The following is a 19232-nucleotide window of genomic DNA, read 5'->3' on the forward strand; positions in this document are numbered from 1 at the left end:
TAACTAGAATTACTCATCTTCACTGTACCAAAGTCTCTTGCTTTATTCGTGGTAAACCCCTTCGTATGGATAACATGGTGGGGGCTGCAGTATCAATAACCCACTCAACATCATTATTAGTAGCACGCTCACACTTTTACTCTTCAATAGAGAGCACTACAACATCCTCAGCAATCACAGTAGCTGTAGTATTTTTCTCACTATCATTCTTTTCATATTTTCCTTTATTTTGGTCTTTATCCCAATGCTAACAACTCTGCCTAAGTGACCAATTTTCCCACAATGAAAGTATTCTCTAGTTTCCTTGAACTGAGATCTATTTCTTGATTGTGACCTACCATTGAATTTTCGATCATTAGGTCCTCTACTTCTACCTATGCTCTTATTCTCCATGACAAAAGCTTGATCTTGTGCATTGTCTATATTCGCATCTCTCCTGTGAACCTCTTCACTTAAGATTAAATTTCGAATATCATCATATTTTAGTTTGCTTTTCCCTGCAGAATTACTCACCGCCATTCTCGTGGCTTCCTAACTGTTTGGTAAAGAAGCCAAAAGAATCAATGTACGAACCTCATTATCAAATTCAATTTCCACCGTGGATAATTGATTGTGATTGTATTGAACTCATTCAGATGTTGCACTATAGGATTGCCTTCTTTTTTCTTCAAATTAAATAACTTTTTCATTAGATACACCTTATTGTTAGTCGATGACTTTTCATACATGCTAGACAAAGCCTTCATCAAATACATTGTGGTTAGGGGTGTGTCAATTCAGTTTCGGTCGATTTTCTAAGTGTTGGCCAACCAAAACTGAAATTTTGGTTTGTGAAATTTTCAACCGAAACCAATTGAACTAATTGGAATAAAATCGGTTTCGGTCGGTTTTGGTGGGTTTTTTTCGGTTTCCTTATCATTTATTTTCTAAGAAAGCAAACAAAGAAAAAAACAATTAAACAAACCCAGAATATAAAAAAGAGAGGAAATTGAAAAAATAAACAAACCCAGAATATAAACAACCAAGCACATGGGTTTTTTCAAAACCCTAACTTTATTTGCACATAAAAATTGAAAAACAGCATTGATTCCATATTAAACAAACCCAGAATATAGAAAAGAGAGAGGAAATTATGGAGAAATTAAAGAGAAAGAGAGGGTCACCGTGGCTCGTGGATGTCGCCGATGACGTCATCAAAGACTGGACTCCTCGTCGGGCTAACACATTTGAGAAGCTCTGTCTGTCTGTGGGTTCACCATGCTTTTTTTACTTCAACTTTGCATATTACAGAGCCACGGACTGAGAGAGAGAGAGAGAGAGAGAGAGAGAGAGAGAGAGAGAGAGAGCGTCGGGGCAGAGAGAGGCATGGAAGATGGAAATCAGAGAAAAGAAAAGAAAAGAATGAGGGTAAGGGCGTGAGGCACTGAAGGTTGAGGCGGCTGAAGTGAAATGTAGGGAGTACGGTAATTTTTTTTTATTTTTATGTTTTAAGTTGGTATAAAACAACGTAGTTTTGTGTTATAAGGAAGAAAAAATAAAATTTTTTTTAGCAAGGATCGAACTTGGGCCAAATATAGTCACACGCGTGTCTTACCACTAGACTAGCAGTACATATCTTGAAATATTTTGTACATAGTTATATTTAATACATATCGGTTGGTTTCAGTTCAGTTGGGACTTTTATTTTCTAAACCGAAATCAAAACTAAAAATTTTGGTTTTCATTTTTGCAAACTGAAACCGAACCGCACCAAAATCGAACCGAAATTTTGGACACAGTTCGGTCGGTTTCGGCCGGTTTGTTCGGTTCCTCGGTTTTTTGCACACCCCTAATTGTAGTCCTTTCTTTTACAACATTGTGTGCAACTGATCTTGACAGAATTCTTTGAATAACTCCCAATACCTGTCCATCAAGAAGGTTCCGATCTTCATCCTTTATAGTTTCAGGTTTCATCCTTAAAAGAGGCAGATGCAATTTCTTTATATAGAGATAACCTTCAATCTGCATCCTCCAATACCTGAAGTCTGTTCTATCAAACTTCTTAATTCTTGAAACCTTGCCTTCTTCCCCGGCCATCGCTTCCACTCTAACCTTAGCTTTGATACTAGTTGTTGGGTCCCAAATAATATTATCAACAATATTAAAAATTCAAAATAACAATCACACACAAGAACACAATATTTATGTGGAAAACCCTTTCTTTTTGAAGAGAAAAACCATGAGACAAACTTTGAATAATTTCACTATTATAAAATCAATTACAATAATTCTTGTGTATGTCTCATAGTTAAAGAAAAAAATCTCTCTTATTTTCTTTACTCTCACACACACTAATTATCTTTCTCAAATTGCGACAACACTTTGCTCTCTCTTTTTTATTTTCTTCTCCATGCACAACTCTTTTTCTTGGTTGTCTTCTTTCTCTAAGTGGCTCCCTCTTGGCTTTTTTTTTTTGGTTCGGCACCTTTTTCTTTTTTCTTCACTATAATATGCGGCATACAAAACCTAATAAACCTTATCTATATAAAATTTTGCCGTCTCACGCTCCTTGAAACATATGGATTCCTAAATCAACTTATATAAATGACTTCTTATAGAAATAGAATTCTATTCGTGTCCAACAAGCTGATTACATGGGCTATTATAAAATTTGTGGGCTGTATTTAATTGGTGCCTTGCACCTAACATTAGGCACTCCACAACAATGCGTTGGTTTAATTTATTCATTATTTCCTTGATGTGGATAGAGTAATGAGACTCATGACACACTTGTTAAATATCAGCCATATATAATTTCAATCTAATTTTCACATTTTTTTGACGCATGCCATTTCCTTTCAAGTCAATTAAGATCAATGTGTGGTTGCAAAGACTATCTTATTATTCTCCATTTGTTTTAAAGTATCTCATTTTTAGGTGTTTGTTTGCAGGTAAAATATAGCCAAACTTGTAAAATATTTTCCATTGACCGTAAAATCCTTTATAAAAAAGCTGTAAAATATTTTACTTTAAACAATTTGGTAAAATATTTTTCAAAAACACAAAGTGGCTCCCCTTCTCCCATCTAGTCGATAGGTCATCGGTTTGGTAGTAGAAGACACCACTCTAATGACCGGTGCTGACGGTCCGGTGGCTGGAGACTCCCCTACAGCAATTGGTGTATTTGCATGTAATTTCTATCTTTATTATGTAACTAAAGTATAAAAGTCTAAATGTTGTCATTTTTCTCTAAATTGTAACTAGGATAAAAGCAAGCTTTTATCGTCTAAAACAATGTAATTTGGTTTTTATTCTAATAAAATGTTTTTTTAATATATATTATATTAAATTGTAGTTTTTTCATTTTCTCCATAAGTGATTCCAATATAAAACCATCAATCAAAGGGCTAGTAATTAAACACAGTCAATTGAGTATCCATTTTGATACCCATATTCTGAGCTAGCAATCTTGCCCTAGACCATGATTCTCACAGTGGTGAGTCCATTGAGAATGTTGAGGGCTAAGCTTCAATTAGGAATAAATGATCAAGTTATATTATGTTAGATGCACTTGTTTCATATATACTTTCCACAAATGTCATCCTTCATATATATGCTCATGCATGGAAGCGTATGCTTAATTATTTGGTTTGATTGGCCAGAAGCTCAATAGTAGTAGATCTAAAAGAGTTGGGCATCGATAGGTTGGCACATATTGAAATTTTGTACCGAGTTGACAAGGTCGATATTCCAGATTCTGGAACTGAGGCACACTACTACAAGGGCTTGTCCAGAAAAATATTAGTGTGCGACTTGGTACCTGGCACATTAGAGAACAAAGTTGAAAGCGGATTTTTATTGTTCTGACGGGAAGCGGCAAGATTGCTCTAGTTTTCATTACAGGCCGAATCGTACCTGAATGCTCACATCAGACCTGGACAGGCTACCTGGAGTGTAACATACTCGAAACTGAACTCAGATTCAATTTCTTCTGCGACCGATGAGAGACTTATCAACAGTACTAGTGCTGGTGTCATCGCTCATCATGTTGCCTTCAACAATGTCAAGCCTCTTCCATGAAAGAGGGCATGGGTGCAGGATTTTTAGCAAAGATTTTTGTGTATTCAACGGAAGTGAAAGAGTTGGGTTTTCTCACAAAATAACACTGTTTAGTAATTCTGTCAAGTAGCCATGTCTTAATTAATTTTAAAAGGAGAATCTAAGATACAATATATAAGGTATTGTATTTAAGTTTTATCCATTGTCCTACTCATAATAAACTAAAAAGAGTAGCCATGTCTTAATGTTAGTACATTTTAAATTAAATATGTTGAATCTCAAAATAACTGAAGATGAATAAAGAGATGAGTTATAAAATTTGTTAAAGAAAGAGTTACTTATATGTAAGTTAGATTAAATAAATTTAAGGAAGTTTTCTAAGTTAATAAATAACATGTAGGTTATGTGAAGGGTTGGAAGACTATATATATGGCTATGCTATGGACTAATTTCATATCAAGAGTGAATGAAGAGAAAAAGTTAAAAGTTAAAAGTATTGTGTGAGAGAGTGAATTCAATAATATTCCTTAATACTTGAGAGATTTCGGGTAAAAAAAATGTGTTCTTCTGGTGGAGCTTGGGGCTTGAACACTTTGTGCAGAAGTTGTTCTAGCCATACAACATTTGTTGGGCTGTTGTAGCGTAGGGGAGACAAGTCAGAGAAGGTCTGCACCGGTTACAAAGATTAGCCAACCAAGGGCTTAAATCTCCTTAAAGAGAGCGAGTGCAGCGCCTCAGTCCAAATAATGTTGTGTTTATCTCTTCAATTTAATAATATTCAGCGTATTATTCAGTTTCTCTTTGTGTTGTTTATATTATTATTGTATTTGCATCAACACTTAATTAATTTTAAAAGGAGAATCTAAGGTACAATATATAAGTCACTGTATCTAAATTTTACCCATCATCCTACTCATAATAAACTAAAAAGAGATATCATTGACAGATGGATGTTATGGGTGCATAATAACTTCCTACACAACCAAAATTCTAATTAAACTTGCCATTTTGGTTCAATACTTAGTTTATAATATTTACCAAGAAAAAGAACATCAAAACTTTTCCATTTTCTTTAAGTTTGGTTTTAAAATCAAAATAAATGTAAGTGACCAATCATACCTTAGAATCCTAGTGGTTAGTGACAACTCCAAATTTTTTTTTTTGGGTGCATAAATCCTCATTTTGCCAACTCACTTCCTTTAACGTGCACAAAGCATATACAGAGATCACATATATACACTTTTATCACCTGTTTAACAATCTTTCACCTACAAATTCATATTATTATTATTATTATTATTATTATTATTATTATTATTATTTTGCATCACCGTAGCAAGTGGTCAAAAAATGTCCACAATACATATTTAAATATTATCATTAGTCCCAAATAAGTGTTTCATGTCCTTTGTGTGTGTGCATGCTCGCGTATTATTCTTCTATTCAAATAATTGTTTGCATGTAAAATTGTAAAACAAATGTAATATATTTCAATTTACAATATATGTGACCTGCGTCCAATAAGTTATAAGTTAAAATAAAATACATTTAACTTACATTTATTAGTTATAGAGTTATAATTCAGTCATATGAGAGAGAGATAAGTTGCTAGCCACCTCTTAATCCCATTCAGCCATCGTCTTCTACCCACCTCACCGGGATTTAAAAGGAACTCCTCCCTAGGTTGGAGTCCCTTTTCAATTTTCAATGTGAATTTTAAAATGATTTGTTCTCTAAACTAAATTTTTATGAATATATTATTATTTTTAATAAAGAATTTATGGAATTTTGAGAAGATTTAGTGTTAAAAACAATTGAGTAATAAGTGCAAGGGTTTGATAAATCTCAAACTGCCAAATTGATTTGGCGGTATTTATTAATAGAATACTTTTTTTTAGGAAACTATTAATAGATTGATTTGGAAACTGATTAATTTGGATGTTATATAAAAAAATATTTGAAGAATAAAATCTTGGTCGAAAACTTTCAATGGGAATATATAAAAATTTGATTTTTATTTATTATTATTATTTTTTTGAAATGTTGATTTTGGCATATTGGATGTACTGAATTTAGTTTGGCATAACTCGAAATTGGTGTGGAATTTGGGAACGAATGGGGAGTAACAACTCAACCCATTGGATTGTATTTTTTTAAATTTTCATAATTTTTGTTGCCATTTTCTCACTACAACAAACTTGAGTTTTTTTAACATATTTTTATCTACAGTCATTAAAAAATGTTAATAAAAACCTTGAATTTTTACTGTTATACACAACTATTGAGTAAAGCAAAATAATTCACATATTTATTTCCATAATTGGTATAAATGTTGATACATGTGTTAAAAAAAAAAATCCACAATTGCCATAACCGTTAAAATAGGTGTAAAAAAATGAATAAATAGAGAAAAGTTATATATAAATGTAGGAAAAAATAAATTAAATATTTTATCACCGGTTATAAAACGTTGAAAATAAAAGCACGCAACTTGTATAGTTCACTCTCTCTCTATATCGATCTCTCTATTCCCTTCTCAAAAAAAAAAAAATAAATAAATAAATAAATAAAATAAATAATATATATATATATATATATATATATATATATATATATATATATCGCTCTCTCTTTTCAGGGTTTCTCTCTCATTCTTTTGTCTCTGAATTTTGAGCTTCGCTTTTCTTTTCTTCGAGTCACTTTGAATTCTAATCTCTTGCTTTTCTAGGGTTTCTCTCTCTCTCTCTCTCTCTCTCTGATTTGATTTTTATTTATTTTTGGTTTCAGGCGGATTCCACTGAAGATTTCGAGCCATTGTTCGTTTACTATACAATTTCAGAGTTCAGCCTCTCAATTTCAGGGTAAGAGTTCAGCAACCAAACAGAGGGTAAGAGTTGAGGGTGAGAGTGTGTTTTGGCGTAGTTTATGTGATGAATGGTGGTGTTGTTGTTGGTTTGTCACTAAGCTTTGAGCTTTTAAGCTTTTGAATATTTGACTTTGTTCCAATTCATCTAGCTTGTGCCAATTCATCGCTGGCTTTGTTCCATCTAACATTAATTGGGCTCTGTTGTCATAGGTTTAACATGTCCAGCATAGTAGAAATAATTTAGAGCCATGCTTTTCACTTCTTTACTCAATCTGCTATTTGGTATGACTTGGTTGAAATCTTTAGGGTTTTGATTTAGAAGAAACACTATGATTTGGGGGCGAATTCAAGCTATAATCAGTAGCATATTAGGACTTTTTCTTTGTTGATGTAGTTCTGGATTGGTGGTTTTGTATTGTATTTTGTATATTTGGAATCTGTGTTGGTGCAATTTTGTGGTTTGCATAGTGGTATTGTTGCTGGCTTTTGGTGTTGACCGTGGGACGGGGACGATGGACGAGGGTTTGAGGTTTCTAGTTTCTAGTCTACTCCCCTTGTTTGGATTGTTTTAAGGGGAGGGATGATTTTTTTGTTTTTTTTTTGTTTGAGTTCTATAAGCAGTTTTGACAATGAAGAATAGTTAGATTGATCAAGACGCATAACTCAATCTTTGGCATGTATGAAAAATAAAACTATTACCCTCATACCTGTCCTGCACATGTATGGGTGGAGTGTTCACAGACAGGGGTCACACTTATTAGGGAAAAAATCTGAAGCTCTTGGAGCAGTCTTTAATCCTTGCCTGCATAAGGAGAAATGCAGATCCTTTGAAGGCTTTTGCCCCCTCTTTTTCTAGTGAATTTAATATGTTTTGAATGATAAAAGTGAAGTCAGTAACAGTTTCTGTGGGCTTCAATATATGGTACTTTGATAGATGATGAGAAATGCACAATCATAGTCTTTCTACATACTTAACAACCATCCCTTAAAAACCAGTACTTTGATTGATGGACCTGGCTAAATTTGGATATAGATATTTGTTTTGCCCTTTAAAAAAAAGGAATAATTGGCAATTCACCTGTTGTTGTCTGGTCGAGATCCATCCTTCCATAAAATATATATCATCTTGATTTTGTTTGAGCAGATCTATGATCCTGCAATTTGGTATTATCAAACATTTTATTCTAAAATGTTTTTTTTCTTCAACATTTATGCATATTCCTAGCGAAGATACTGTATAAAGTCTGTATTGATTTATGATGTTAGCATTTAATTTGTAAAGGAACAATGATCATAACAATTACAGGATTTTTTTTTTTTTTTTGAGATTCTAGGGTGCAAGGTAGAAATTTTTTTTTTTTAAATATAGAGCTGGAAAAAAAATTTGAAATTGAATGTGGCCAATGAGCTCTAACACAAATGGCACTTACTCCCCGTAAGAGCAAAGTGGAGGGTGAGGTTATGGGTTCAACACTAACCAAGTGCGGGTGGATTACTATTAAGATCATACACTAACTGATATGGTTTTAGGGTAATTACGTGGGGAACTTGGTCTCCAGAACTAGAGAGAGAGTGTGTCAGAAAGTTAAAGAGATAAACAGAGAAATAAGATGTTTCTTATTGCTAAGACCTCCCTACTAATGCTAGTAACCTTTTATACTTAAGGCCACTCAAGTACATGCCAAGTAGCTAACTATTGCTGACAAACTTATAACTACCTACTGCAGCTTGCTAATTAGCCACATGCAGAATTGAATTAATACATGTGCATGTTACCAATTAGTTACAGGTACACAATCGCTATTACAGGTACTCAATATGGGCAGCTGTGGACTGAATTGTAGGAAAGAAATCACTCGTAGAGTATTCAACTAATAACACAATTGCCAAAGTCAATGTAATTGCCGAGATTAAGCAAATGGTTGATATCATGTCGGGACTTCCATCTATATGGGGATTGTTATTTATGAATATTCAAAGATGGGATTGCTATATCTTTACTTGTCAACATCCCTTGCAATCTGTGTATTGAGTGAAGACATAACCAAAAGAAGTACTATTGATTAATAACTAGGAACACAAATCTTAACTAGGTATATTCAGGAAGAGAGACAGCTGGTTTTAAGTTTTTAATTGCAAAGGTCTCTTATTGATTGGTCTTGATAAATAACCAGGTCATATTGCAGTTTGCAGTTGAACTAAGATGCCGATTACTAGTAAAATTGTAGAGGTTTTACAAATTATTAGTTGTGCTTGCTGGTCATTTTAGATAAATTTTTGGGAATTAATTAAACCATGAATTAATGGTTTATTGTTTGATGCTCTCAAATTATTTTCAATTATGCAGTTTTGGGGGAAGAGGCTTTTGATTCGATCATTTGTAGGCTTCTTGAATTGGTCTAGTGGGTCCAATAATATTCAATTTGGTAAGCAGATTCAACTTTGTTATTTGGTGAGTCCATTGGGTTTGTTGGAGGCATACGGCTTGTACTTGGTGTCATAGGACTTTTACTTCTTAAGATAAACATTGATGTTCCTTCATGTAAATGCAAAATGCCTTTGAGTTTTCTGTCTAAGTTGCTTTTCTCAATAATGTGATTTATATGGTTCATTTAGTTCAACTAGTAAAATTTATTATCATCGAATAAAGGTTGGAGTTCGAATTTTGCCTACACCAAAACAGAATCCATCGGTATCTTTATATATTAAAAATCCTATCATATTTCAAAATCATGAAGTGTCGTCATATGTTTCAAATCCTATCATATTTATATATTAAAAAAATGATATCTTTTGAAACAGGTTTAGGTTTGGGTGGCTATCACTTACTGTTATTCACAGAAAAATTGACAGATAGTGTATTTGAATGTTCTTTATGTATAATCTAATATTGGGCATCTTATGGCTGAATTTCAAAACAAATCGCTGTAGTTAATGATTCACACAGGTTTTAGTGGGCCGTGCATTCAGAGTCTAAAAGAAGAGTTCCTATAATTTATAAAATGATTCACACAAGTTCTCTATAAGGAACAAGCATACAATATATTTCATTTTTGGGATATTTGCCATTATTGGATTAAAAATTAGTTCCTGGTGCTTGAAGAAACACCATTTATATGAACATTGTTTATGGTTCTTTTTTGTTTTCTCCCTAGAGGAGCTGATTGGAGGTTGACATGTTTGCAAAATTAGGAACCATACTACTATTAAGAGGTTTTACATTTTGTTTTGTCACTTGCTTTGCTGTTCTCAACCCTGTTTCTTAATATTCTTTTTTCTTTTTGGGAGATCCCCTTACTGCACTTCATTATTTTTATTGATTAATATGGCGACTATGTGAGATCGGGTTAGAGGACTATTCATTTGTTCTTTTAAGCAGGTATGTAGAATTCTGGGATTTCTTGTAATGGAGGACATAAGCACATTTTTTTAATGTTTATAATGGCGTGTTATTCATTCCAATAAATCTGAAACACTTTTCCTTTGAACCATTTGGCATGTTGGAAACTTGTCAAGATAGTCTTATTTGGCTTTTTATTCAGGTTTGGCACTTTTAACAATGACTAATGGATGGCACTTTTTGTAGGCATCAAAAGAACTTAGTGGTTAATGGGATCTCATGCGCATTGAAGAGGACCTGGTTATAGATGTCTAGATGGCAGATGTGAGTCACCATGTTTTTAAAATTTCCAATGAATTGGTCTTAAAGGTTAAAGGTTATAAGAATCTTCTATTTTGAAAGGTAGATGAACAATGTAAATTTAAGAGTGTGAAGGGCAGTAGGCAGAGTAGTTGAGTTGTATTGATTTTTACCGTTTGTTTCAGGTTATTAAATTTTGATTAATGTGAAAGAGTGCATCCAAAATTATTTATTTTTTTAACAAGAAAATACTTATTTCAACGGTTTGGTGCATGTGGATAAAAATAATAAGCATACTTTAAGCTACATTTATGGGTATATGTTTTGACGGTTATTAAATATTGATAAATGTGTAATACTTTTTTCAACGGTTCGATAGGCCTTAGAAAAATATTTTCGACACGGTTTTTAATGACAGTTCTCTACGGTCATTGCAACCGTTGAAAATATTTTTTTCGACGGTTTTTAATACTTTTTTCGACGGTTTCAATCGTTGAAAATAGCCAATTTCTTGTAGTGTCTGGGTGTCTAATGCTAATATAATTTGAACTGATTCATTGAAAAATGCAATTTATGTGCACTAGGTTGACTCCTTTGTCACTTCACCTAGGAGTGGAGTTTTGAGATGAAATTTTGGGTATATTAGGTAAACATATAGAACTTCTAATATTGCTAAAATTATGATTATTTTTGGGGATTTTAATTTTAAAGTCAAAAGTTGAATGATTTGCCCTAGTAGTCAATGTGGAGTACATGACTTTGAACTCTGTTAGACATAATGAATATTTAGAGTATTCATATTAGTGTAGCTTTTCTAAAATAAAAAAATAAAAAATATTAGTGTAGCCATTTTAATATTTTAGCAAATATATAGCTACCAAAAGCCTTGTAGCTAAATTGACACCTCCCCATGTACAAAGTGCTTAGGAGTTTAGGAGAGAAAGAGTTCGAGCTGCGAAGTTAGCAGCATGTTGTAATTATCTCTCAAAAAAAGCAAACATATAGCTAAAAACTCAAAAAAAAACTACGCATCAATCTCAATATTTTCTCCCACAATTTTAACAGTACAGAGTACTCTCGTCACAACTAGCGTTGTATGGTTCTTTGCTATAGATAAAAAAATGAAAAACCTTCACCTGTGAGTTGAGAACTGAAAAAATTTCTATAAAATGAAAAACCTTCACTTGTGAGTTGAGAACTGAAAACAATTCTATTTCTCGAGAGCCAAAGTTAATTAAAACATCAAACACCCATCTTTTAGCCATTATCCAAACTCCCATTTCCCAAACCCAAGACAAAATCATCAAATCTCTAGAATCAAAAGAAGCAATGGGCGAAAATGGGCAAATGCCCCATTTCTCAAACTAATTAGGAAAATACCCCTCTTTTGAAACTCGATTTTGTCAAAATCGAGTTTTAATAAAAACAAATTTGGAGCCTTATAACGATGTTTTAAGGAGCTTATAGTGACGTTTTAAGGACCTGTAGTGGCGTTTTGTAACTCGACCTTCATGAAAGTGAGTTACTTGCAAGTTTTTTTTTTTTTTTTTTTTTTACCTATAACTCGACTTTAGGGAGCTCGAGTTACAAAACGCCACTATAGGTCCTTAAAAACGTCACTATAGGCTCCTTAAAATGTCGCTATAGGGCTTAACTCGATTTTGAGAAAATCGAGTTTTAAAAGAGGGGCATTTTCTAATTAGTTTGGGAAAGGGGTAACATGCTGATTTTTTTTTTGTGAAAAGGGCAGAAGCCCATTTTGGCCAGAAGCAATGTGCTGGCAATTTGATCTTCACCCAACAACAAATGGGACTTCTTCAAGCTGTGCAAATTGGATCTAGAATTTCTTTTGGGGTTTCTGACATATGTTTGATCTTTGATCTATTTGTTTGATTTGGGTGTTTTTGATGTGATTGTGTTTGGGGTTTTTTTTTTGGTATATGGTGGTGTCGTGGTGTCTTGTTGTGGTGGTGGTTTAGTGCCATGGTGGTTGTGTTTAGTTGTTTTGATCTTGGGTTTTGTTTTGGTGGCAGTGTGCCTTGGTGGATTGGTGGTGTTGGGTTTTGTTCTTCCCCATTCTAGCCTTGTGATTTAAGGTTTATTCTTGTTGGTGGACGGATCTTTTATCTACACCGCATCCATTGGTGGTTGGGTGTGGTGGCAGGGATATGCTGAGGGGAAAGAGAGGAGAGAGAATTTAAAAAAAAAATGAGATAGAGATAAAGTTTTAAGTTTGATGCATATTTATAAAAATTAATAGATAGTGAAATTATAAAAAGTAAAGTATTTTGGATTAGTTTAGTTAAAATTTTGAGAAGAATGATATGAATACTCTTAGTTAACCTAGTTTTGGAAAAGCTAGATAATAATGTATTCCACTTAAGGCAATAATGTAATCTAGTTGGTAGGTTTTTTATGGACTTTTAATTAATGTAATTTATATTATTCACCTTACTCATTAATGTTAGCAAGCAATAGTCGTTGCTTTACCATGAGGTACCCTATAAAATTGGTGAATTCCTCAAGTAGCATTTGAAAACTGCGATTTTACCATTTATAGTCATTTTTGTTTTCCTAATAACTTTTTTTCCAAAAGTTAGAATAAGATCCCGCATATTTTGGGATGACCATTAAGGTTAATAGTTTATGATTTTGTATTTAATTCAATTTTGCCATTTTTTGGTAAATTTAGGTATTTGGTCACCTAATTGCGTAATTAGTGCAAATTAGGGTTTCAAACGTTTCCTAATCGTCCTAGGGTTTTACTTTCTCAGTATTTATATATTTTGTAACCGTCATAGGCAAATCAGATTATTATCAATAAAATTGCAAAGTTTTTCTCTAATTTTTTCTAGTGGATTCTAGTTTCTCACCTTGTGGATTCAAGGAACTCCTATTCGAGGTTTACTATAAAAAAACTAATAGTTTAGTTTCTATTCCATCAAAGAGAGTATTATGTGTGCTTTTTTAGGCTTCTGCGACATCACTCTTAATCTAAAATCTGAGAGAGCGAATATAAAAGATAAAAAGATAAGATGAAAGATGCTACAATGACATGTTTGTGGTGTCAAGTCATTATTTCATATCCATTTCATGTGTTAAAATGTGAACATTTCCTTATCAATCATGGATATGTGTAAAATACGTGTAAAATAGAAGATGTGAACTAATATTTTTCCTATCCACAATTTGACTTTTACCAAAGAATGGGATATAAATGCTCATACCTTTCCTCAAAAAAAAAAAAAAAAAAAATTGGGGCAACAACTCTATCCATTATCTCATATCTTGCTTAAAGTATTTGATGAAATCTTCTTTGTGTTTGCTAACTTTTAAGATTTATGTTCTCATTGGAGTTATTTAATCAAGATATTTATGTTGGTTAAAATGTGAACATTTCCCTATCAATCACGGATATGTGTAAAATATGTGTAAAATAGAAGATGTGAACTAATATTTTTCCTATCCACAATTTGACTTTTACCAAAGAATGGGATATAAATGTTCATACCTTTCCTCAAAAAAGAAAAGAAAAAATAATTGGGGCAACAACTCTATCCATTATCTCATATCCTGCTTAAAGTATTTGATGAACTCTTCTTTGCGTTGGCTAACTTTTAAGATTTATGTTCTCATTGGTGTTATTTAATCAAGATATTTATGTTGAAATCCATTTAGTGGAAGTCTATTCACACTAGACTTTAACTAACATTTAACGTGGTTCAGTCAATTTCATGCCAATACATTATACATGGGTAACACCAAACAAAATTCACAACAAAAAATATTGATTATAACAATATAACCACATGACTAATTAACACAAATCAAACTCTAAGACCCTTAAAATTAAGGTCGGTAACAAACACTAATACAAACTAACCAAAATCACAACACATCCAAATTTAGACAACTGGAGACTAGTTTACTTGATCTTGGAATTGCGACAACAACAAGAAAGGAGAAAGCGTTAATGTCATCTCTAGGAAGTGTGGTTTTATATGGTCAGGTCAAACGCGAAAATGATAAAAATACACTTTCTCATTTCAGAAAATGAGATCATGAAAGTGTTTCGGAGACACATTTAACAAAGGGACTGTCCACAAGGCCCCAGTGCTTAAGATTGATGTTTGAAATTAACTGGAGAGACTGGAATGCAATTGTATATTATTGGCATGTGCATCTCAAATAGAGAATTGAGCATAGGAGATCCGTTTGATACCACAGTATATATATTTATGCAGATAAATGAAAATTTCATCAACAAAAATAAACATAAATGCAACCGATGCAATAAGAAGTATTATCTGCATGTAGAGAGGGAAAATTCCCGACCTATCACAAGCTGACACATCATACTACCAAGTCCACAAAATACACCCAATTACAAAACGCCACGTACTGTTGCTAGGTTTTGCTATCACTATTCAGAAACCAATAGAAATTTATCAAGTGTCATTAAAATAGAGGCATGAAATGCATCAGCACGTGTAAGCGATGACATAAGCAGCCCTGCACGTGTAAGCGATGACATAAGCAGCCTTGCACGTGTAAGCGATGACACAAGCAATCCAGCATGTGTAAGCGATGGCATAAGCGGACCAATCAGGCTGTGACATGTGTCATCAATCAAACTCCACCACGTGTCGCTCACCCACCCCCAAACTCCTATAAATAGAAGCCTTCCTAAGACATTTAGAGGGGACACCAAGCCATATAGAGCATAAGCAGCCTCAGAGAAGATTAAGAAAAAGCACTCAGAAGTACAGAAGCTTTGCCGGAATCAAACCCTGAAGCCTCCAAGAACTTCAAGAACTTCAACCTCGAATACAAACAACATTCGAAGCAAAATCATCCAAACTACTTGTCTAGATCTCAAAGGTCACTGGAATCAAGCTTAAAAGCCTCCAGAATCCTTAAAAAACCATGAATCAGTGAAGCTCTACGGATTCAAGCCTCTAAAGCCCCGAAAAACTTCCACCACAAACCTTCGAGCACGAAGAATATGAAGAATGTATTAAAAACGCGAAGAACAAAGAATTTCTAACAAGCTCATAGCCTGAGATACATTGAAATTCTGTTTCAAAGATCTTCAATCCATTTCTCAGCCAAATAAAAGGATATTTTGTGTTCAAATCAAAATAACATTACTACAATTCCAATCAATAAATCTTTCAAGTAGATCGAATCAGGGGATTACTCTTTTGTAATTACAGAGAATAGTACTACACATTCATCAATACAAATTCGCATTTGTGAAACTATTTTACTTGTTTGATCTATTTCGAACTAAGAAATTTAGTTGTCTACAAATTCTGGCACGCCCAGTGGGACATCTTTTCCTTTCATCTCCTTCTCCTTCAAAGAAAGAAATATTCATCATCTTGCTACCGACTTCAATGGCCTCTAGCAAGAACATTTAAGCTTCAACAATAGCTACTTCAATTAGACTTGCTACGGCTACCACCAACAATTGCATTGGTGCAATCAATCGTAGCCAGCCTAAAGCTCACAATCAACTTCGAGCTCAATCAACCAAGGAAGTTAAGGTCTAGACAATCATCTCCTTAGACCCTCTCACAAGAAACAAGGTCATCAACAAGGACATCTCTACCTTGGAACACCTCAAGTATGGGGGCAAATCCCCTTCTTCCTTCACAAGAAGTTGGTCGCACGATTTCTCTCCCATCAAAGGGAACCCAAAAGATGAGATTTCACGCGCTCATTTCAAATCACTTTCTTCTCCATCATCGTGGGAAGTTGTGTCAGTTATGATGACTAACACCTCTACCATGGAAGAAAAGATGGCTGAAATGGAACAAAGGGTTGTCCTTCTCACAAAAGTAGTTGAAGATAAGGACCTCCAAATTGCAACTTTAATGAACAAACTTGAAGTAAAAGATCTTGGTGAATCAAGCCATGATCATAAATTCACATCTGTGAAGGATGATGAAGGGAGAGAAATTGAAAACACTCCCCAACAAGAACAATCTGCTTCGGTGGCTTCATTGTCAGTCCAACAATTACAAGACATGATAACAAATACCATCCGAGCATAATATGGAGGTTTTTCTACAAATTCTCTCATATATTCAAAACCCTATACAAAGTGCATTGACAATATGAAATGCCAAATGGGTATCAACCCCCCAAGTTCTTGTAATTTGATGGCAAAGGAAACCCTAAGCAACACGTTGCTCACTTTGTAGAAACTTGCGAGAACATAGGGACTTAATGAGGCCTCTTTGTAAAGCAGTTTGTTCGTTCACTAAAAGGAAGTGCCTTTGATTGGTATACAGACTTAGAACCCGAGTCAATCGATAGTTGGGAACAACTTGAGAGGGAGTTTCTCAACAGGTTCTACAGCACACGCCGCACGGTAAGTATGATGGAGATTACCAATACTAAGCAGTGGAAAGACGAGCTCATTGTTGACTATATCAATCAGTGGCGTTCTTTGAGTCTAGGCTGTAAGGATATATTTTCTGAAATATCTGCTGTAGAAATGTGCATCCAAGGCATGCACTGGGGACTTCTATACATCCTGCATGAGATAAAGCCCTGAACATTCGAAGAATTGGCAACTCGTGCACACGACATGGAATTAAGTATCTCTAGCCACGAAAATACAAAATACAAAACCTCCCATACTTGAGGAAAGCAGAAAGGAAGTAAAGAGGAATGACAGGAATGCAAAAAGCAATCTTAAAGACCCAATAACTGTTAACATTGCCATAGTTAAGGTTCCAAGGAGAGAAGCAAAGGCAAATGAAAAACAACTTGAAGGATGGCAAAAGAACGAAGTGTGTCGTCTGACCTTTAAGGAACGTGAGCAAAAAGCATATCCGTTCCCCGATGAAGATGTGCCAAACATCTTAGAACAACTATTGCAATTGAAGCTGATTGAATTGCCAGAATGCAAGCGACCAGAAGACATAGGGAAAGTTGATGACCCTAACTATTGCAAATATCATCGCATCATTGGCCACCCAATCCAAAAATGCTTCGTCTTCAAAGAACAAATTATGAAGCTTGCCAAAGAAAACAAGATTGATACAGACTTTGATGAAGTTGTTGGGTTAAACCATGTGACCGTTGCTTAAGATGTACTTTCAACTCTCAGGCAGGGGGCAAACACCAACAAGGCTTACGAATTGGTTGACAATGATGGCGTATGGATTGGCCCTATCAATGGAAAGTTCCTCAAACGCTTCTATGCTTGAAAAATGAGGATTGCTCCTCAGTAAGAGTTTAAACTGCCCACTGTAGCACTACAGGGGTACATGATGTCTTCCTATTACCTTTGAAAGTGTACAAATAAGGAGAAATTAATCTCTCTCTATGTCACCATTTGTGAGTGTGGCGTAGTGGCTGGATGCCCATGTCACCCTTAAGGATGAGGTCTCAGGTTCGATTAAAGGTGATACCTACTATTGCGCAATTGGTACTCATGAAATGCCGTGGGGTGTAGGGCAAGGATTACATATGTGAGCCCTCCATTTTTGAAAAAAAAAAGAAAAAAAAACACAAAAAAAAAAACACAAAAAAAAACAAAAAAACAAAACAAAGAAAAAAAAATCATCATCAAAACCATCAGAAAAAAAAATCATCATCAAAACCATCAGAAAAATAAAAAACAACAAAAAAAAATCAACAAAAAAAAATCATCAAAAAAAAAAAATGTTGAACTACGTAATGACTTGATCCCTCTCCAAGGTACGTAGGCAGCTTAGTACTCTTCACTAAGTTCGGTCACATGAAAAGAAGAAGGATTGTTAGTCTAGCTTGAGGAGTTTTACAAAGATCGTTGTAGTAGAAAATGAAGACTGTAAGGAACTAACGTTGCTTTGCTTTCCTTGAAATGATGATCAATATAAGTTGTTTATTGGTTGTGGAGTAAAATAGAATCTTAAACTTCTTTTGCAAGAAATGAAGTCTGCATGGCATTTTGCATCTTCTATGGACATTCTCCAACGTTTATGAAGTATGCTTTGCATCACTTATTTCCTGTGGGCATCTTCTTGTACCTTGCAAGTCTAAGCTACATCATCTCTCTTCTAGGTTGTACCACTTCATAGCTCTGAAATTTGAACCACATCATCACCCTTTTGAATGGTGCTGTTTCACATCATGTCTCTGAAATCTAGACAACGTCACCTTCCTCCAACATCTGAAGTTGGTGTTGCATCAACTCTCCTCTAAGGGCATGTTCGTGCAATGTCAAAAACATGGCGACATTCTTCTCACATTTTCAAGGTTTTGTTGGTATCTCTTTGCATCCTCAAAATCTTGATGGGAGCTTCTTGAAACTTCAAGGTTTTGTTGGCATTCTTCTTGCATCTTCAACATCTTGTTGGCATCTCTAAAATCTTGATGTTTGGTGACAATACTATATACCCTCGATGTCTGAACTATGTTGCCTTTGAAAATTCATGCTAATGTAGCTTTATTATAAAGGCCAATATTAGTACAACTTCAATGCAAATGCAATTGCCAATGTGGAATGTTGACGTGGCTTCATGGCAAAGATGAATATTGGCACAGCTTCAGTGCAAATGAAGTGTTGACATAGCTTCATGATAAAGATGAATGTTGGCACGACTTCAGAGCAAATGAAGTGTTGACGTAGCTTCATGGCAAAGATGAATGTTGGCACAACTTCAAAGCAAAAGAAATGTTGACATAGCT

The 19232-nt window shown here is 34.3% G+C and overlaps 1 long non-coding RNA gene across 1 annotated transcript; it reads left to right on the forward strand.

The window, feature by feature from the left end:
* The first annotated feature begins 6674 nt into the window (after positions 1 to 6674).
* LOC142626785 (uncharacterized) lies at positions 6675 to 10805 on the forward strand. The gene is made up of 3 exons (XR_012842661.1): positions 6675 to 6899; positions 9252 to 9330; positions 10491 to 10805. It is a non-coding gene; the product is annotated as an uncharacterized LOC142626785 (long non-coding RNA).
* The last annotated feature ends 8427 nt before the right edge of the window (positions 10806 to 19232 follow it).

Source organism: Castanea sativa, chromosome 3, assembly GCF_040712315.1.
Source record: "Castanea sativa cultivar Marrone di Chiusa Pesio chromosome 3, ASM4071231v1".
Lineage (NCBI taxonomy): Eukaryota > Viridiplantae > Streptophyta > Magnoliopsida > Fagales > Fagaceae > Castanea > Castanea sativa.